The following is a 22,360-nucleotide window of genomic DNA, read 5'->3' on the forward strand; positions in this document are numbered from 1 at the left end:
ATATCTATCATGCAGACAATTTGCAATATTTTTAACTTCACGAAGCAGATCACATGCAATGTGTTCAAAATGTGTCACTGACAGAAAAGCAAACGCCACAGTTGAAAGTTTTACTTTTTGCTCTCAGTGAATGAAGTGAAACCAATTTAGATCTCAGGTTTAAGTTCTCTGATTTCAACGTGGAATCTCTTTATTCTCTTCCAAGCTTTTAAAAGTTATGTCCCGTAGTTCATTTTATCTGCCCTTTATTTCATGCTGTTTGCTCTCAGTTCTCAGTCTCTCTGCCTCATTTTCATTTCCAACCCTCAACTCTTTCCTTCCTTTAAAGCCTCATGGGCTTTATAGTGGCTGCTTCTCTTCCATCTGTTTCCCAATCAATTTGTTCTCATTTCCTGCCAATTGGTCCACCTCCATGGGCTAAGGCTCATTTAACAGGAAGCATCGCATGTTGAGATCATCAGCTGTAGTTATGGTGATCAGCCTGTGGACCTTTTGCCGTCAGGGAAGCTTGCCTGGATTTTAGCCATTTGTTTGAAGTTTTGAATGTAGCCCTTTACAAGACCACTGTATGTGTTCGCGTGAGGACATGACAGTGTTTAAGCAGATGGTTCACAATTTCACTCATTTTAACAGTGTGAAATTTTAATGAAGAAAACATTGTGCCTGTGGTCAGGCTGCTGTCAAGGTTTCTGTGGTTTGACATAGGAACCTTTTTGCTTGTTAGCCCGATTTAACAATCTGTTATTTGTTTGATGTGTCATGGAAAGACAACTGACAGAAGACTGCCAATCATATTTATGTTCAGCGTGTGTAAAACAAAACTTCCTCACAGTGCTGTGAATTTGACTCCCTATTAGTTTATTGCAGCTTTCTTAAACGCGGATATCTATTATCACTATCATGCATTTTTTTTAAAGACTGCCACAACGGCGCCTCTCTAATCTCTTTAGGCATTAATGTCTCACCCATACAGTATTACTGTTGGGGCTGCTGCTGTCCTTCACAAAGCCAATCTGGAATTCGTGTGCTTCTCTGAGCACAGAAAACAGAAGGCTTACAAAAAAATCCTCATTGTCCTCACTGATATGTCAGAAAGATTTTCTTTTTCTTCCCCTCTCATAAATTTTAAAGCAAGCTTTAGCTCACAAAGTGGTGACTGAGTGTTGATCGGGAGAAGGCAGAGCAGCTCTGCTGGCCAGCCAGCTGCACACATATTAAACTTGTAACTATGAGTTTCAGAAGACACTGAGGAAAAGTGTGTGGAATGTGTGCAGTCTGCATAGTCCAGTTAAGGTCTTATTATTTTGGTTAAGCCGTTTTCAGCCGTCTTTGATGGCCTACAAATTAGTTTTCCAGTTCATATGCATAAACCAATTAACAGATGATCCGTGTCCACCTTTGTGGCATGACAGCTCTTTTAACTTAGGAGTATTGTCCTTGCAGTAGCTCATCTACCCCACATTTAAATCCCAGTGCATTTTAAATATTATAAAGTGGACTTTTTAGGAAGATAAACATCTATACTATGCTTATACTAGCACACACTATATACCATGTGTATGTTGTCTATCATCTTTATGGCAAGCTAAGACAACCTTAATGTGGTTTAATGACATTACCGCTGTATATAATACACAATACAGAGCTGTAGTGTCTGTCTGCTGCTCATGAAGTAGCCAGTCTTATCAGTGGGAGCAGATGGAGAGCGTCCAAGTGAGAGGCTCAGTCTGGCTCCATGTATGTCATAAGTAAGAGGATGACCTTGGCTGAATCTCAACTGCAGTTCAACCATAAGAAACAGACTGTTTCTTTCTGTCTTTCTGTGGATGTCTATGTTTCTGCCACTCTCACAGGCACATTCATACAAACTGCTTTGCTCCTACACATTCCCATATGCAGTGTTACAGCTGAAGACAATATATACTCCTCCATACATTTATAACACGCTCACTGAGGCTCTTGCAGACCCTTGCATGCAGAAACTGAGTCATTTGTAGCATTTATCGCAGTAGAGTAAACATTTTTTTTTCTTTAGTGAAGTTTGAACCCTATTTTCTATCATGCCCCAGCAAAACTTGAGGCTCTTGAATTAACCCAACACTGACTATTTGACTTAAATATAAATCCTAAAACACATTAATCAAGGGCAGTTTTACTAGGGCCTGTGCAGTTGTTCTCACTTTTCTGCTCTCATAGTTTAGGATAAACATTCAGTGAAAAGTGATATGAATGGATTTTTGGCCAATAAAATTGAAGAGGGCTGCTTGTAGATTTATATTGGACCAAAGCTGGGTGAGATAAGAGGCTCAGTTTTGGAAAAAGAGAGATATGAGACTTTGAGGGGGGGGCTGCTACTATAGGTATTAACCTAACCCAACTACTGCATGTCTTTGTACTGTGGGAGGAAGTAACTAAGTAACTGAAAAGAATGGTGGAGTTCAGCGAAATTCAGGACTTTCTTGCTGCGAGGCAACAGTGCTAAACACCACCCCAAACACTTATCTGCTGGCTAAAATCACAGCTCTGATACTGTAGCATGGACATATAGTACTGATACTATAGTACTCTAATACTTGGGAGATAAAAATGAATTGACATGTCTGGGTTTGTAATTACATTTTCTCACATAATTTTTTGGACAATATGCGGTGAACTTTTGATTGCTGACTGCTGCACATGTTTTCTTGCAACTGTTTAACGAAATGCACGTCAACTTTGTATTTTCAAGCTCATATATTTCTCGTGTTTGAATCGTGAACTAATGCTAAGTCGGTTACATTTTTTTTTTAACCAGCTGGAGCAACACAACAAGACCAGAGAGCAGAGATCAGGAAAAATGTTGTCAGGTTTTTTTATTCTATTTGGCGATTAATGCCTGCGCCTGGTGTATGAATGCTCAATCTCCAATACAACATGAGCTTCTTTTCAAAGGGCCCACAGTTGCATTTTGAACATGAACGATTCAGTTTCCTCCTTCAGAACAGTTTTAATTCAAACTATGAACTAAAACTTATATAATTACTTGACCTTTTATCTGTTACTTTAAAGCAGTGCCCTTCACATGTACCGTATAAAACATCTCTGTAACAGAGTACTAATGAGCTATTGTACGTCGACATTCTCATATCTGGATAATTACCATTTCACATTATTGTGGGAAAAGCCCCCTCATTCATTGGGTATTTCTTATAAACTGAGACTCAGATCAAGTCTTGTTACAGATTTAAAGTGGAAACTTGAAAATGGTAATTGTCTCGTTCGGTCTCACTTGAGAATGCCTCTGCAGACTCTGCTAAACTGTGAAGCAGATAGGCCAAGCACGGTCATTGGTATTAGGATGAAATACTCCATGTTGTTAAAATGTCTCATTTTAAATCCTACAAAACAGTTGTTCATTTGTATTTAAATTTGCCTGTTTTCACTTTAGTGCTCATGCAGCCACTGAAAATGTCAGTGTTACTAAAAAAAGAAGTCACTGTAGAGAGTCGTCCTTGCTTAGAAATGTCATGCAACTTCCCATTAGAAAGGAAATATTTCCTCGATTGACCTTTGAGGTGTAATTTGTATGTAACACGAAAATGAGACCGGTATGCTCATTTATTTCACAATGCTGGAGGTGTTTGTGAATTGTTTGAATATTAGTATCAAGCCCGTGCCTTGGCCTTCTTCCTCTCCGTAACCCTTTTTCATTTACTCATCCAAGCCAGCTATGACTTCCGTTTTTAATAAATGTTTTTTCAGTGTGGGAACCGCTCCATTACTTCTGATTATTTGTAATGGCAAGCTCATTCTTTTATAGTACATTCACTTGAAGACTGTTTTAATGAGCTCTCAGAAGGTCTGCTTCCTTAGCCTGTGGCTAGATCCAGTTATGTACAGCAAGCAACTCTACTAGACCAAGACTATATAAGGCATGAACACTTCCCTAGACATGAAGACATGCCATTCTTCCCTTTGACAGATATTATCCAGTGGGGAATGGTAGCCACACGATTTGAGTAGATCCTTGATTGTAACATATTGCATAAATAAAACATAAAGAAATATTTTAGCATTGCAGGGGATGTCAAGCTATTTTGGAGGGCAATATGAGCTATTTGGCTGCGTTATATGCTTAGTTACAGAATAAAGACATTTGGCTTTATTTTTAAAGCTGAAATGTTTAATTTCTGGAGACAAATACTGGTCATTTGTGACCGAACTGAAATTAATATTACAGACTATCCACCTGTTAATGATTGACCTTCAGATGAAAAGCTACAAGACGTGCTATACGTGTTTCACTTCCTAATTTGGACACGTGTGTTTTTAACACATTATCTTGTTTCCTGTCCTTATTTCTGCCCCCTGCTCCCTGTCTGCCTTCCAGACGCCATGATCCGGCTGGAGGAGGATAATCGTGCACCCCCAGTACACAGCATGGACACCAAAAGGCACTCTGCTGAAAGGTGACCTCCAGGAATTTCACCTCCACAAATTATTTGGTGAGTTAAAAGTGAGAGAATCTCCTGTTGGCCCATGACACCATCTTCCCCCCGTGTTAGCTGACCTGCTGCTTAATGCAAAAGTTTGTTTTAGATATTTAAATGAAGTCCTCTAAAACAGAAGACATAAAAAAAATTGTACAGTTTTATATTTACTACCTTTTTAGGAAAAAAGCTCAGCATGGATTTATGGGTTTTTTGTTGATTTTTTTTCTAGCACCATAAAGCGCTGATTGAATGAGCTATGCTTACAATTGTTCCTTTTGGTCTGCAAAAAAGGTTTAAGTGCAAAAAAAATGTCATTTCCCAATTAAAATTGTATATTTTTCTTTTATGACTAAATCTGTTTTTTCTTTTAGTATCATTTAGAAAAAGAGACACAATGCAGGTTGTATTAGTGTGTGTGAGCACTCCTCCTGCAGCTCTTTCCTCCCCCTGAGCGTTTTAAGTCCTTCTGAGCAAATGGGCATAGCCATATGGCTTATACTTATTCTTTTGGCAGCCCTCTACTCAACCCATTTCACCAGTGGTCTCACTTCCTGTGTGAACTTATTATACAGTTAGGTCTATAATTTGTTGAACAGAGACAGAATTTTTGTAGTTTTGCCTCTGTACACTAGTGTTTAGCCGTTAGCTTTAATTCAGGGGGTTTTACAAAAAAGACCTGCATTCACTGTTTATTCATTAGAGCCACTTTATGCATAGTCTCCTGTTTTTAGAGGCTCAAAACTAACTAACTGTCACTATGCTTTGGGTCATTATCACTATTTGCACTGTGAAATGCTGTCTGATCAGTTTTGCAACATTTGTCTGAATCTGAGGAGAGAGTATAGCCCTCTACACTCCAAGATTCATCCTGCTGCTTCTATCAATAGTAACAGCATTAATAGACACTAGTGACCCGCTTCCACTGGCAGCCATACATGCCCATGCCATAACATTGCCTCGATTATGTTTGACAGATATTGTGGTATGCTTTGGATCACAAGCAGTTTGTGTCTTCCTCGATCTCTTCCCTTCATTCTGGTACAAGTTAATCTGCCCAGAGATTTCTTTTCAGAAATGTCTTTCTTTTCCTTGAGTATAACCAGTGGTTTGCTGCTTGTTGTAAACTCTGTATTTACATTCACGAAGGTGCCTCTTTATTGCTCACTTTGACAAGGACGTTCCTACTTCCCCTGGAGTTCCCCTTCCCTTTGACTTGATTAGATGTTGTAAATTTGTTTTACTTAACCATAAAATAATTCTGTTATTTTCTACTGTGGTTGCCTTCTTTGGTTTTTTGGGCTTTTTGGTATTGCGGAGTTGGCCAGTGCGTTCATTCTTTTTAAGAATTTACCAAGTTATTGATTTGGCTATGCCTAAAATTTTTGGTATTTATCTGATTTGTTTAAATTTGTTGTCGTTTTTTTTCTTTCAGCCTAATGAAGGCCTTCCTCACTTGCACCAACATCTACTTGGGACTCATATTTAAAATTGTAGTGATAAAATATAAAAGGCAATTCTGAAAATGGGCCACTATGTACAGGGAGTGCAGAATTATTAGGCAAGTTGTATTTTTGAGGAATAATTTTATTATTGAACAACAACCATGTTCTCAATGAACCCAAAAAACTCATTAATATCAAAGCTGAATGTTTTTGGAAGTAGTTTTTAGTTTGGTTTTTAGTTTTAGCTATTTTAGGGGGATATCTGTGTGTGCAGGTGACTAATATTGTGCATAATTATTAGGCAACTTAACAAAAAACAAATATAGGTTCAAGGTTCAAGGTTCTTTATTTGTCACATGCATAGTTATACAAGTATAACACACAGTGAAATGTAGCCTGACACGCTCCTTGACATGTGCAAAAAAATTGGTGTGTGTGTATATATATATGTATATGTATTAGTGCTGTCAATAGATTAAAAAAAATTAACTAACTAATCTCACAATTTTCTGTTATTAATTGCGATTAATCTCAATTACTTTATTAATAGCCTGGCTCCAATTACATTTTTTTATTCTTTATATTTTAAGTAATTATCGTTGTTCACCGAAGTCCAGTGGTCTCCGGTGAGAGCGACATTCCTTACTTGCACAAGCTTGCTGGACTGCTGAGCCCTCTGGTCCCCATACAAAGTGTGCAGTCTCGACACAATGGTTCCTCTCGAGGGCAGATTGTAACACTCATCTCCTGATGCAGCACGAATGACTTCTCTCAGTCCATCATCTTCTACTATGCTAACTGGTCGGCAGTTTTTAGCTATCCAAACAACCAAGGAATTGGTTACCTTTTCTCTCACATTTTTTGTTATTCGTCCACAAGCACCATACTCCTGAAGCGTAGACTGGCGAGGTCCCGTAGAGGTGGATTCAGTTGGGTGTTTTGCTCTCAGGTGATACGCCAGTGATGAACTGCTTCTGTGGTACTTGAATTCAGCGTTGCAAATTGTGCATCTTACTCTCGTTTTGTCCAACAAGCCATCAGGCAACTTCTTAAAGAGAAACTTTCCACCCAAAATTCCGCCCTCGTCCATGCTTGCGTGTGTTAGCTAGTGTTAGCTAGATAGTAGCATGGTGTCACTTCTTCTTCTTCTTCTAATCATTTCTGTCAGGCCAAACGCCAGCATAGCACACTGTTGCCCCCTCCTCCAGAGGTGCTCATGAATTTAAAAGTCTTAGATTACAGGAAATTAATAAAAAAACAAAATCAGCGTTAAATTTTTTTAATGCATTAAACATTTCGCGTTGATCTTAACAATTAACGCGATAATTTTGACAGCACTAATATATATATATATATATATATATATATATATATATATATATATATATATATATATATATATATATTATATACATTGGGTGAATGTGCAGTAGTAGCAGCAAGCAGGTGAATTCTGTGAGAGGGCGGGTGTGTGTGTTTAGGGCACGGATGGCTTGGGGATAGAAGCTCCTCTTGAGTCTCTCTGTCCTTGCCTGGAAGATGCGGAACCTTCTACCAGATTGCAGAAGTTGGAACAGTTTGTTGCCAGGATGGGACGGGTCCTTCAGTATCTGCGCTGCTCTAGTCCGGCATCTCCTGGTGTAGGTGTCCTGAAGCGGGGGGAGAGCAATCCTGCAGCAGCGTTCTGCTGTACGGATCACTCTCTGGAGAGCTTTTTGGTCCTTCACACAGCTGTTCCCAAACCACGATGTCATGTTCTGTGTGAGGATGCTCTCCACAGCGCCTGTATAGAAAATCCTGAGGATCTTTGGAGAGACCCTGAACTTCCTCAGTTGTCGTAGGTGATACAGGCGCTGCCTAGCCTTATATATACCCATTTCAATTATTTATTTTTACCAGTGAAACCAATATAACATCTCCACATTCACAAATATACATTTCTGACATTCAAAAACAAAACAAAAACAAATCAGCGACCAATATAGCCACCTTTCTTTGCAAGGACACTCAAAAGCCTGCCATCCATGGATTCTGTCAGTGTTTTGATCTGTTCACCATCAACATTGCGTGCAGCAGCAACCACAGCCTCCCAGACACTGTTCAGAGAGGTGTACTGTTTTCCCTCCTTGTAAATCTCACATTTGATGATGGACCACAGGTTCTCAATGGGGTTCAGATCAGGTGAACAAGGAGGCCATGTCATTAGTTTTTCTTCTTTTATACCCTTTCTTGCCAGCCACACTGTGGAGTACTTGGACGCGTGTGATGGAGCATTGTCCTGCATGAAAATCATGTTTTTCTTGAAGGATGCAGACTTCTTCCTGTACCACTGCTTGAAGAAGGTGTCTTCCAGAAACTGGCAGTAGGACTGGGAGTTGAGCTCCAGTACTCCACCTCCACCTTGCTGGTGTCTGAGTCGGACTGGAGCTCTCTGCCCTTTACCAATCCAGCCACGGGCCCATCCATCTGGCCCATCAAGACTCACTCTCATTTCATCAGTCCATAAAACCTTAGAAAAACCAGTCTTGAGATATTTCTTGGCCCAGTCTTGACATTTCAGCTTGTGTGTCTTGTTCAGTGGTGGTCGTCTTTCAGCCTTTCTTACTTTGGCTCCAGTGATGTTGCAGCTCTGAAATATGGTCAAACTGGTGGCAAGTGGCATCTTGGCAGCTGCACGCTTGACTTTTCTCAGTTCATGGGCAGTTATTTTGCACCTTGGTTTTTCCACACGCTTCTTGCGATGCTGTTGACTATTTTGAATGAAACGCTTAATTGTTCGATGATCACGCTTCAGAAGCTTTGCAATTCTGAGACTGCTGCATCCCTCTGCAAGATATCTCACTATTTTTGACTTTTCTGAGCCTGTCAAGTCCTTCTTTTGACCCATTTTGCCAAAGGAAAGGACATTGCCTAATAATTATGCACACCTGATATAGGGTGTTGATGTCATTAGACCACACCCCTTCTCATTACAGAGATGCACATCACCTAATATGCTTAATTGGTAGTAGGCTTTCGAGCCTATACAGCTTGGAGTAAGACAACATGCATGAAGAGGATGATGTGGACAAAATACTCATTTGCCTAATAATTCTGCACTCCCTGTATAACATTTTTTCCAATTCCTAAACAGCTGCAGAAGTTTTGTAAAACATCTTGAATTAAAGCTGGAAGGTTGCACTTCAATCACATCTTAGTGGTTTGATTTAAAACCCATGTGTGGTGGTGTACAGAGGCTCATAGCTGACTATGAGAATGTTACAGTACCATGCTGATGGTAGAATTTAGCTCAAAGCATCATTTCCACAAAGTACAGCCCCCCACATCTGCTACTTGAGTTCTTATTTTCTAGTTTATCAAAAGTGTCACCTCTTGTAGATTTTAGTTAAAAGAAATCATGTGTGCAGATGACTTCTCATGAGGTAAAGGGGTATAATGAAGTGGTAGGAGAACTCTTTCTTCCAGTCAATCAAAACAGCATGATCCGGTATTATCCTGCAAGCCTGCCTGGGAAGGCTCTGATTAGTCCTGCCTGAGGAGCTACATTAATATGAGTCTAATAGCCATGGATAAAACTGACTTTAATTCCTGAACAGTTAATAAAAATGCAATTAAAACACTTTGAATAAAAGCTGAAAGTCGTCACTTCGATCACATCTGGATTGTGTGCGATTTAAAGTCAACTGTTGTGGCGTACAAAGGCGGAACTACAAAAACCGAGCCTTTCCTGGGTAAATTATTATTCATGCACTCAGCTAATTCAATCTGAAAAGACCTGTGATTGGCTGAAGTCTCCTGTCACAGCCTAGACCTTCAAAAACCTGAAAGCCGATCCCATTATCTTTCTCAGACCAACTGCATTGCAATACAATATAAGGTCATAATGAATTTTTAAATCCTAGTGACACCAAATTTTATTACCAACCAGTTACTAACAATCATGCAATTCATTAAAACATTTAAACTTACCAGCTTTGTTGCTAAATGTTTTCAGCTGCTGATTAAAACACAGTTGGTGCTTGTTAATAGGATCAATATATTTTTGGTTTTGGCATTTTTGTGGGCTATTATAACAACTATGACAAGATGATTATTCAAAACTATTTGTCCAAATTTGAAAAAATATATCTAATCGTTGAAATCTCTGTAGACTACTAAATTTAAACTACCCATCTAAAAATGATGGTGAAGTGCGCTTGATCTTAATTTAGATGCACAATCAAGACACTTTGCTTTTGTGAAGGCCCATGTAGGGTAGCAGTCCTCAGTGGCAGTTGCTCAACATCTGTAAGTTATTATCTGCAAAAACAAAATATCAGCACACACAAGACAGTAAAAAATAATCAGCTGTAATAATAATGACATTTAGCAGATGACAACAACCACAATGCAAAAACACAAATGCTGCTACCAATACTTAGATGTACAATAATAAATGTGATGCTTAATAATGTGCAATGTGAATAGGCAGCATTGCTTGGGAAAAGCAGTATGCGTGTGATTTAATTGGATCAAGATTTGCTTTTAAAAAAAGAACCCCAAAAATATTGTTAAAGGCAAAGTACAAGTGTCACAAAGAGGGCGACAGGCTGTCACTTGACAAATGAAATGAATATTTGTGTTGGATTCATAAGTGGAGAGGCTGGTATTTCGGTTGTGTGGTCTCAAGTTACATTAGTGATAATTATTTCTGTTATTTATTCTTTGCTAATAGCAAACACTTCTGCAAAAAAATGCTAAGGAAGTAGCATTTTAGGTAGGTCGCATTATAATAATAAGCTTGTTCGGTCTTCATGTTGAAGTATCAGTAGTGCGAGATATTGATCCCCAAGTTGCTCCTGGTGTGTGTGTGTGTCACAATAAAAAAGTGCTGTATAAAAGTGTAAACGGGGGTTGTAGTCGAAAGCCTATTGCTCAGAGTAAAAAAAGTGCTATATAAGTACCAGTTCCTTTATCATCAGTGTATTATTTTAACTATGTATGTGCTGCTTTAACTATTCACTGACTTCAAACTGGTGATAAAACCTTTGAATTACAGTAGCTTGTGACCTGACATTAGAAAAGATCTTGAGTAAGTCTTGTTGTTTTGTAAATAAAGACAAAAAATTAAAAAAGAATATGATAAAAAAACTATAAAAGTAATGAAGTCCAACCCCTGAGTATAAATTACATAGGGATGATAGGTTGTGATAATATTATTTATTTGGTGCATAGTGCTGCAGAACTTTTTCTGATAAAATATAACCTCATCTTCTCCTGAAAAGTTTGCATCAAATGATGTAGCCTTGGGTGAGGTTGACTCTTAATGGAAATCTGGTCTCTCACTGAAGCAATGATTGATATCAGACTTGCATTCATTTGACAGTAGATACCTCAGGCTACAATCCATGCAATCGCTATAAGTGAAATAAACACAGACAAAAAACACCCCAAAAAACATGAAAAATCAAGCAAACATTAAAAAAAGCATTAATTGGCCAAAGGCAAGGCTCATTTATCACCAATGAAATGGTGCATGCATGCAGTGTAAATGCTATGAAGAGTTCAGTGGGTTTACAGTGGGTTTGTCACCAAGCAGCACATCTGTGAGGGTGGTTCCAACAGCAAATGTGGTTAAAAGCACTCAAGCACTGGATAGGATTCAGTCAGCGTGCATTTAATTTGGGTTTGGAGTAACAGGAGGCATGGACGTGGTTATACAAGAGATATGGACAAACACATTTGTGACTGTGTAGGAAGGCACAGATAAACCATTTCTGTCACCTCATTTCTTAGAATATCATTACCTGTCTAAAGTAATGTGTTTGTCTCAGTTTGTTTCATTTCATCCATCTCAGCCATTTGTCTCTTTGTTAGATTTTATTGGACATGCACAATCTATGGTGGCAGATTGTAATCACTATGGTTTAAAGTGCTTTGAGTTTTGTTTATCCAAAACTAGTAATTTAAAAGGTCACTGGGGGATTAAAAAAAAAAAAGCTTCATTGAAATTCAAGAAAGCTTCAGATATGTACCCTATACTAACTGGTCACCTGACAAAATCAGTTTTCTAGCAAAAGAATTTACAAAAGTTGGATTGTTTCATTGTTTTTAACTTTATTCGCAGGCAATGTCCTTTGTCATAAGACCTGAGCAGTAATTATTGCTTCACCAATATATGCTCTACAAGAAATCCTTAAGATAAATGACAGAACATATTAAATAATTAATTCGTAATTATTTAATATGTAATAAATGAATTATTTGGTTATTTCTGTTTGTTGTATAGCATATCAATCAATTATCTTTACGAAAATGTACCATTGATTCCATTTTTGAAGCCACACTATATATATTTATTTCGTTTCTGGCGTAATCTATCCACCATGTGTTGTTGCATATCCTAACTTGATCTGGGGAACTGATGAAGCATTTGTGAGAACAAAAGGTGAATTATAGTTAGGGAAACCATTCCATTGGGACTTCATTAGCTAGTGGGCTCTGTACTACAATACTTCAAACATTATAAAAACCTATTTGGTATTCAGCTGCAGTTCTCAGGGGCTCGTATTTGCAATTAAATAATAATCTCTCACTAAGTTAAGAGTTAGGAAATCTCTAATAACACACACACACACACACACACACACACACACACACACACACACACACACACACACACACACACACACACACACACTGTGCTAAACTCTGTCCACACAAAGATTTGATGATACTTGGCGACAGTAGGATTAGGGCATTTTGAAACACTGTAGTGATTGTTGTTTTCACTTTGCTTGAAAACTCTTTATCTCTGGCAAATGAGGAGCCCATTTTTCCTTAACAGTGTATCTGTGTATATAAATGCAAATGATGCCATCCAAGTGGATGGAATTCAATTTAAATAATGATCCGATACATTTCAAAGTGCTGTTTTTGAAATTGGCTCTCTTGGGACCGGACAGCTTGGAAAGGACTTCTTTTTTTTGGATGCATGTGATGTTTTTTTTTTATCTCCTATTATGTTTATTGCCTAACCCTAACCCAGTAACTCATCCACTGAGGTTTTAGTCAATTATGGCACCTAGCATGGTTTCCAGCCATATTGCATAACCCTTTAGCCAAGTCCCATTCCTGCACTTTACCACTTCATTCACTGATTGCTTTGTCCAAATCCAGCTTTGGCTCCAATTACTGCCTCTTTCTGTCAATATGTTTGCCCCACAGAGATTTGTGATTTCAGTGTAGTGTTTTTTTTCTATTTCAAAAAGATCTCAAGTCTTATGCCTTCAATAATCTTGTAAACCTGTTTAGAAGCTGTTTGGCTGGTTATTATGATTTTCAGGCACTTTTTCCATTAGATAAAAAGATTTCATTATCACCTTCTTGTTACCCTAAGCCTTATATTACTTGTCTTACAGCTATACTCTCGCTCAGTACATTTGATGGAGGTACAGTAGTGTGCAAAAAGGCTCGAGCCACCTCTAATTTCTTTGCCTTCTGGCTTCCAAATAGCCAGATATTCTTGTGTTTCTCGGACGGTCTTTTGAAGTTTCTCTTTAGACATCGGGTGCTTTTTCAGTTAATTTCTATTCAGTCCTTCTACGTGACCTTTTTCAGAAGAATGCTGTTTTTAACTGTTTTTGTTGAGCCACTTATCAGTGGTCATTAAGAACACACAACACCGTCCATTCGAGTATAAAAAAAGACATAACTCAAGATATGGACCAGTGGTGAGTCTGCACGTAACATGCAGCATTTTTTACTGAGAGTATAAAATGTGTTCTAAAATTAAAAGAGCATTCTCAAAGATGAAAATGGCATATTTCAGCATGGTGTATATTGGCAAGTGAAGAACAAAAGAAGAAGGACCAGGCCTAGAAACTAGAACTTTTAGTAGCAGGTGAACAGTATTTGAAAGTTATGTCCTTCATAAAAAAAATACAAAAGACCTGCCACAGGACCTAAGAGATCCATCTGAGCCCTCTATTGATCGATCAACTGTTAGCCAAAGCCTCCACGGAAATGGTCTCAGTGCAAGGATGACTGTCAAGAACTCTTTCTTCAGAAAGGGAAACTGAGAGAAAATGCCGAGGATGGCCAAATTACACAAGAAGTGGACTGGAAATCAGTGGCAATGGATCTTATAAAGTAATGAATCCAAATTAGAAATTTTTGTTCAAACCTTTGTACAGTGGAGGTGAGGAGAGAGATACAACAGTAAGTCTCTACAGCCATCTGTAAAACACAGTGGAAGCTCTGTAATGGTTTTGGCTGAATTTCAGCCAGTGGTGTTGGGAATCATTTCAAGATACCAGGAATGATTAACACAGAAAAATACAGTCATATTTTAAACCAACGGGCAATACCATCTGGAAAGCATCTGATTGGCAACAGCTTCATTTATCAGCTTGACAATGATACTAAACACACTGTCATTGCAGTAAATCAAGACTGGATAAAAAACACACACACAATCAAACACTATTTGTCATGGACTGGCCTCCCAAGAGCCTGGACCTAAACATTATCTAGGAAATTTAAGGATAATTTTGACTGAGAAAGGAAAAAAGGGCAGCCAACATCCAAAGAAGAGCGTCCTTCAAGTATGAAGTTTAATACAAAGTGTCACAGCTGTCCTCACAGTTTTCCTTTCCAATACCCACCAGCTTTCTGTGAAAGTCTGAGCTATTTTATGTGCGTCTTTTACTTTTTGAAAAATGTTTCTTATCTCCTGTACTGACTAGACTAGAAAAGGAAACATACCAAAACGACACTTTTATCTGAACATGCCTGTGAAGGTTCTCAGTCATCCAGGTCATCGTAGTCAAAGGAGCTTGCAAAGAAAAGCGTCTGGACTTCTTTAAGTTACTTGAAGACGTTTCACCTCTCATCCGAGAAGCTTCTTCAGTTCTAAGGTCAAATGGTGGAGAGTCCCAGATATAAACCTAGTGGGAGTATCCCCCCACAGAGGGACAAAAGGACCCCCTGATGATCCTCTAATCGCCTGAGCCAAGGTGTGAAACTGGGCGTGGGTCCCAATCAGCCAGAGTTTCGGGTGTGTTCATTGTGAAACCTGGCCCCACCTTATCATGCGAATTCCTGAGATCAGATGGCCCAGGATGTGAGTGGGCGTTAAGGCGTCTGGGAAGGGATCTCAAAACTGGATTATAGATGGCAGAGAGTTGGTGTCGTAAACCACCGCCTCTGTTCAAAGATGGTCGCTCACAGTGGACATAGATGGCTTCTTTCACTCCTCTTTCAAACCATCTGTCCTCTCTGTCCAAAATGTGAACATTGGCATCCTCGAAAGAGTGTCCTTTATCCTTAAGATGCAGATGGACTGCTGAGTCTTGTCCTGTGGAGGTGGCTCTTCTATGTTGTGCCATGCGCTTGTGAAGTGGCTGTTTGGTCTCTCCAGTGTAGAGGTCTGAGCATTCCTCGCTGCACTGTACAGCATACACCACATTTATATCTGAGACTCTCCACCATTTGACCTTAGAACTGAAGAAGCTTTTCGGATGAGAGGTGAAACGTCTTCAAGTAACTTAAAGAAGTCCAGACGCTTTTCTTTGCAAGCTCCTTTGACTTTTATCTGAACAATCTTGAACTTTAGTGTGGAAGAAATGTCCCTTGCATGCTCCTAGTATTTGGTCAGCTGTAGTTATTTGTTACTGCAGCACATGTAGTTTGTAATAAAATAATGGATATAATATATTAAAAAGTCTGAGGATCAGTTTTAAGAAGGTTTTCATCAGTATTTAAATACCTTTTTGTGAGGTATATAAGTTTTGGTTAATTGACAGCAGCACAGCTGTCCTCTTTTCTTTTGTCATATCCACCCACTCTTTTTTCTGCCCATTCTGTCAAAATTAAAGGGGAAACAGTACAAGTATTATCAAACTGAATGAAACTTGAGAAATTTTTTATAAGGTGATTTCTTTTTCAGAAACTCCTTGTCCTGTTTTCCCCTTGTTCTCTTTACACAAAGCTTAAAGCCTTTATGATTCTTCCCATTTCAGTAGCCAGAGCACACAGACTCCCGTACCTACTGGAGACAGTGTCCAGATGTATCTCTCTATCATTTCTCCTGTGGCACAAGTATATTTTTATGCACACACAGCAACCATTTTAAAAGCAGTTTAAAGGGCACTTGTACTGGGTGAGAATTACTTCATTCACATTGGAAGTGGTTTTAACAGTAAAAACTACTCAGTGGACCAGGGCAATACAGTTTGTTGATGCACACTGCCGGAATGTATTTGGGAGACGAAAAAGGTGAGTTTCTGAGTTTCAATTAGATTTTCCTTCTTAATCAATTTGGATTATTTTTTCTAACCAAGTGTTTATCTTCATTAATATCAGAAGTCAAAGTGGAATCTGGCAGATAGGTGAATCCAATCCAATGTAGCAGTGCAGCGTGCAGAAAATATTAACCTTACCTAAGCTTTAAATTTCCCAGTTACCATATGTAAGTTAGCTGTCAATACCTTTGAAAATAATCTCTCATCTTCCTCTTTTGTCTTTCATATTTTTCTCTCTGTCTTTGTGAGTGAACTTGTCACACTTGTCATTGGTACAGAGGCTGCATTTCTATCTTGTAAACTGCACAGAAACCAATTGTGTTTAGTGTTAAGCTGTTTGAAACATTTGAAACATTACCTGGCAATTGCAAATTACAAATGCTACGCAGAACCCTGAACTAGATGGTCTAAAATTCCATTACCACAATTTTATTGGCATCTGTAGCATGAACACACCACTGTGATGAAAATAAAATAAAGGTTGTGTTGATGGTACCGTATAAGCCCAGCTGTGGGATGACATTATTTTCTTAGTACTGAGTAAGCTTCTCCGTGACGTCAGCTGGAAGCAACACCAGACTGCAACATAAGAGAGATTAACTCACTTGACAATATTAAGCATTACACTTTGTCCTCTGTTTCCCTAATTATAGTGATGGTCTTTACAGATGCTATGCCTGCTGGGATGTGTACAGTATGTGACCTGGTGATGTATGTTTGATCATGTCTTAGATTTCTGCTGCTAGATCAGTACAACTGCCAAGTAAGCATAAGTGTTATTACCAGCAACACAACAGCATGGAATCACACCTACTTAAACAACCTGACCTTTTGGTTGGTTATTCAACCATTTCAGTCCAGATATTTTTCATCTCCCAGCATGCTCTCATCCCAGGGTGACAAATACTGCTATTTTGTCGTATGCTGCTGGTATCAAAGAGATATGCACATCCATTTGTGTTGGTGCCTTGAAACACTGGCAATGTAAGACGCCAAGGATAATGATCATCTTCGAGCGAGCAAGTCCAAATTAGGAGGCTGTAGCAGCAGCAGTGAAGTAAGTTACAGGTTTGTCATCCAGGACACTTGTGGTTCATGTCGTGTTTTTGAGCTTTATGTTTCTCACTAGGCTGTCTAGGCAGTAAAATCTACAAATATGGGACTTCGGATCATTAAAAGTGCAAAAATGCAGCTTTTTAAATGGGATGCAAAGGAGTCTTTTGCCAAGATCTCTTTGTGATAGTTTTGGAGTGAAACTCCCTGTTGCCTTAAACCAGGCACCAGCGACTGTGATAACAACAGTGTTTGACTCAATGTGAATGGAAATGGGCTGCTGTGTGTAAGCTACGCATAAATGAAAAAAGTAGGATCCATAATTTATATTTGTGCTTGAGTTTATATTTCTTTGTAATCCACTTGTCTTCATAACTTTTTTGGCAAAAAAAGAAGGAAATAACTGAGCAGGTTTCAAACAGCAATGTTTCTTATCGGTCCAAATATGAACTTCCAGCATCTCTGAAATTACTAATTAAGGGTAAATAGAATTGTCAAAATGAGCACTTTTTTTCTTCCCTTTTCTCTTTTGAACTTGTGTCTTAGGAGTTTAGTTATTTGGTTTACACAACCCCTTAGGAATGTTTCCTCTTCTCATCAGTGATAGAAATCTAGGTATGCATTGTAGCGCCATGGTGATGAATCAGTAAACCTTACCCTGTTTCCTTCCCGGCTTTGTATCATTATGATGAGGAATTATTTCATCTTCCACATTATCTAAGCCGATAGATGGAAAAAGTTGAAACTTCTGAGCAAAATATTTTGAGTGCCAATTTGGCACCTTTTCCATTAGCACTTAACTCCTTGTCAAATGCTCAACAGACTTAAACTAATACCAGTGAAGAAGGAAGAAGGAAAGAAGCAGTGTTCATATGCCAAATTTTATTTAAAATTAAATTAAATTAAATTTTATTATGTCTCCCACACATTTTAACATGGTGTGTTACAGCCATGGTATGTCTGGAAGTTCATATTTCCCAATGTTTAAAAAAAACGTCACTTAAATAAAGAAATAATCCGATTTTAGGGGTCAGAGGTCATGGTCACTACTGCCTCACAAAAATCTGTCACTTCATAATTTTTATGAAGTGACAAGGTCAAAGGTCAACTTTATTGTGACATAATATTCTGCAGGAACATTGTCTGACCATTATTAAATGTCATAACTGAGGAACAGAAGGGGAGGTTGACTAGCTGGCAGAACATAGCACTGCGATTGTCAAAGGTTTCAAAGAGAAATCCAAACCGAACACAAGGAATGCCATCTGTTTGTCATTTAAGTCTCAGAGTCAAAGCCGATATAGCACCTTCATCATTCGAAGGTGCCATATCAGCCTGTTCATTGTTCTGTTCAGCTGTTAAGGAAATTCAGCTTTGATTTTGCTTAGTTTACTCTTGGTATTCTTGAGTTAAGCAGAGGTCTGAAAATAAAATTTATATTCTGCAAATCTAAAAACCCAGCACTGTTTTCATTTGGAACTTCCTAACTTTTTCCTTGGATTGAATTTTTCTGTTTCTGTTCCCCTTACACTCCCTTTATTTCTGTTTTGCCAGGCCATCCATTTTATGAAGGGTATCGTTAACAATCTAGTTCTGTTTTATGCATTTTGTGCGGTATAATTCCCAGTATCGGAATTGCTGCCGCACCAAATTATGACTTCTGTTTGATAATGACTGCCTATAGAACAAGGGACCTTCATTCCTGTTGAGCAGTCTTTTTCTCCACCTCTGTGCTGCTCTAAGCTGAAATTTACCATCTGTTGAAAACTCACAGGGGCAAAAGCATATTAAAAAAATGTTTAATTCCCCTTTTTCCTTGACAGGACAGAAGCTAAGAATCTTTTTATTTTATGTGATGAGGGCACATTGTCACCTTTAACTTTGAAGTTGTTATTCTCTATATTTTTATACCACTAAAACATCCAATTCCTTGTGTGCTTTTCTTTTATCCTCCATTTATTCACTTTCCGATGCTAACGTTTGATTTGTTTCCAACCTCAGCCTCACTTGGAACCAAACCTCTCTTCCATTTTTAGGGGTCAAGGTGTCTGAAGATCTGAATTGATGATTCTGGCTTTAATTAGTATAGCCTGTTTTAGTGATATCAGCAATTCTTTACAGGCTATGCTAATCTGTGCCAGAATCAGCAATGCAATTGGGACGGATGCATTTCTCCATGACGTACATTTAGGCCATTTATTGTACTGCTGTCATTCTCTTAGTTTCTCTTTTTTATTTATTGCTGGTTTTGAGTCAATGCTTTGAAATATAACAGAGCAAAAAAAAAAAAAAGCTCCTTGAGAGGGATGGATACTGGCAAATGCCTTCAGTCAAGGGGCATATCTGCTGATAAGATATAATTTGTAATAACGCGAATGAAAAAGAAAATACTGTTTGGCCTATATGTCATATGTGCTGAAATTAAGTGGCCTTTGCTGTGATCCATTGGGCAACAAGTTGATGAGTGTAAATGTCAAATATTGTGTCAGTATCTCAATCTTCTTATTGGAAAAGGAGGTTCACTGGTGTGAAAAAGTGCAGATAACTCTGACTCCAGTAGCTGCTTCGTTGTGCTGATGTTTTTTCCATTAACCTTGTATGTTAGAGGTGCCTTACCTGCGGTCACTTAATTTAACAAAATGTCTGCCCTTTAAAAAAGCCATTTTCCCTGCAGAGTCTCAATTGACCTCTATAATGATAAATGTATAATACTATATCTATTTTTGAATACATACTTGAAGAAAACACTATCTGGAAAGATTTGATAGCATTTATCTGCAATATCACTGTCTGGTTTTTTGTTTTGTTTTTTTCATTTTAAATTATTTGTACTAATCATTTCAAAGTTACAGTCATTCATTTATGTAAAGCTCTCTTAAGGTTCCACCACAACATTACAGTCTGGAGTTTGGCTGAGCTATTGTAAATCTTTCATTAGCCATTCTGCTGTGGTGTGCTTGGGATCATTGTCCTGTTGCATGACATGAAGCAGGACAATGATCAGGACTATCAAGTTCTATCCAGGTGCAAAGCAAGCCCACACCATCATCCCTCCACCACTGTGCTTGACAGTTGATGTGAGGTGAGATGATTGTGCTGTGTTTAGATTTTGACAAATGTGAGCCACATTGTGACCAAACATTTCCTCTTTGAACTTTCCTAAGGACATTGTTCTAAAAGTCTTGGGACTTCTTCAGATGTAAATTGGCAAACCTAAGTTGTGCTGCTATATTGATTTTAGATAGAAGAAGCTTTCTCCTGACAACTCTTCCAAGCAACTCATACTTATTGAGTCTTTTTCTAAGTGTACCGTTGCGAAGTGTAACGTTTGCCTTGCTAACTGAGGCCTATAGAGTTTAAAATGTAGCTTTTGGAGTTTTTGCATTTTCTCTGACCATTGCATGTTCTGACCTTGAGGTGAATTTTCTGCAATCTCCACTTGTGGGAAGGTTATGGCATTGTCTTCACATACATCCGAATGCTCCAGACCAGAAAACTGCCAAAACCTTTTGGATTTATTGAGGCTGTAACACTTGCTGAAAGACAGTTAATCAATTGCATTTGATTTGCAGGACCTGTCTACTAGTTATCCTACTAGTACCTAAGGTGTACTGGATTTTTGACTGCAAAAACTTTCTTTTTTCACATCACTGTGTAATCCTGTCTTCATATCAAGCCCATTTTCAGTACTAGTTTTGGCTTGTATCTTCTCACTTGAGCAGTATATATAAACTTAACAGTTACCGCTCTGTACTGTATTCTAGCTCATAATGTCACTGATGCATTTCGACATTTCTAAACTGTATTCAAATGCCAATCTCTTGCACAGGAAAGAGTATGTGTTTATAGTAGGTAAAATGTGGAAGACAATGATCAACAACAATGTCTATGCTCACAAGCAATGTGTCCTGTGACATATTTCAAGACCAAACAGAATAGGTGCTTATAGTATTTTTCTGTCCTTGCCTCCCTGTGGAAAAAAAAATTCCCTTCATGTCAATTTTCTGCCACAGGGGTAGAGCATATTGCACATTCCAGTAATAGTGGCATACAGGTAAACTGCCTGTAAATCAGGTCTCTGAGGAACTGCCATTCTGCAGTGGCCTTTGATTGTCAGGGGAGCAAATGGCACCAGCATCTGCAGGCACTTGGATCTCACCCTGATGAAAAATGCACACACAGACAGAGAAACGTTCGGATAAACACACGAGCACAGGCACTTGCGCACATACACACTGAGTGCAACTGGCCTCACATTAACCCTCCAGCCCTCTTTGTTTTGACTGGCTCTGAGCAGGAATATCAATCCACCTGTGTTGGCTTTACTTTGAAGCATCTGAGAAAGGAAATCTGCTCTCATTAACATAATCACCCTGAGAGATTTTCTCATGTACGACCTATTAGGCTTAATGTTTTAAGTAATTTGCCATTACTCATTATTTAGCTTTTGTGAGGGACATGATTAAGTTCCAGTTTTTCCCTCTGTCTCTCACACACACAATTTAATCTGAAATTTGCTACATGCTTGAGACTCAGGGTGATTGATCTTGGTAAATTAGTCTGCTGCCCACTGTGTCATGTTATCTACATCTATGTTGATGAATCACCTGTCTTTCTGGCTCACAGCAATTAACTTGCATGTTTAACTTTCCATCCATCTTGTCAAGCTGTGTTTAAAACCTTAATGCGACTCTTTAAAGTGACTTACAAAGCTTTGATTTTACAGAAAGACAGTCCCTTGCATGATTATGTACCTTACAAAGTTAATGCTTCCAGCTATCTATTCCCCTGCCAGGCAGTTGTCCATCATTTCTGAAGTGGATAAAATGCTCTAAATTTTCTGGGTAATTGTGTGTGCCTTTAAAAAAAAATCTATACATTTTTAACACCACACATTGATCTTTAACTTGAGAAAATCTAATTTGCATTTGTATTTTTTTTTTTTAATTGTGTCTCTTTAAACTTGTTGATAAAATCCCAGTTAAATCTTCTCCATCATCAGGGTGAGTCAAAAGAGTAAAATGCTGGGGCCCATGAGGTCACCTCTCCACAGTTTTATACACCAGAGCACCAGGCCCCTCCATTTAGTAAAGTAATTCAACTCATTACC

At 38.5% G+C, this 22,360-nt stretch overlaps 1 protein-coding gene across 1 annotated transcript in view; it reads left to right on the forward strand.

The window, feature by feature from the left end:
• Positions 1 to 22,360, forward strand: part of chrm3a (cholinergic receptor, muscarinic 3a) — a 79,921-nt gene that overhangs the window by 20,414 nt on the left and 37,147 nt on the right. The window contains exon 2 of the mRNA XM_085296511.1: positions 4,370 to 4,484. The gene's annotated coding sequence lies outside the window, so the exon portion shown is untranslated. The remainder of the gene's footprint in view (positions 1 to 4,369; positions 4,485 to 22,360) is intronic.

The sequence above is a fragment of the Mchenga conophoros genome, linkage group LG13, assembly GCF_057382185.1.
Source record: "Mchenga conophoros isolate Kocher_MC1m ecotype Shallow Benthic linkage group LG13, M_conophoros_male_GT1.1, whole genome shotgun sequence".
Classification (NCBI taxonomy): Eukaryota; Metazoa; Chordata; class Actinopteri; order Cichliformes; family Cichlidae; genus Mchenga; species Mchenga conophoros.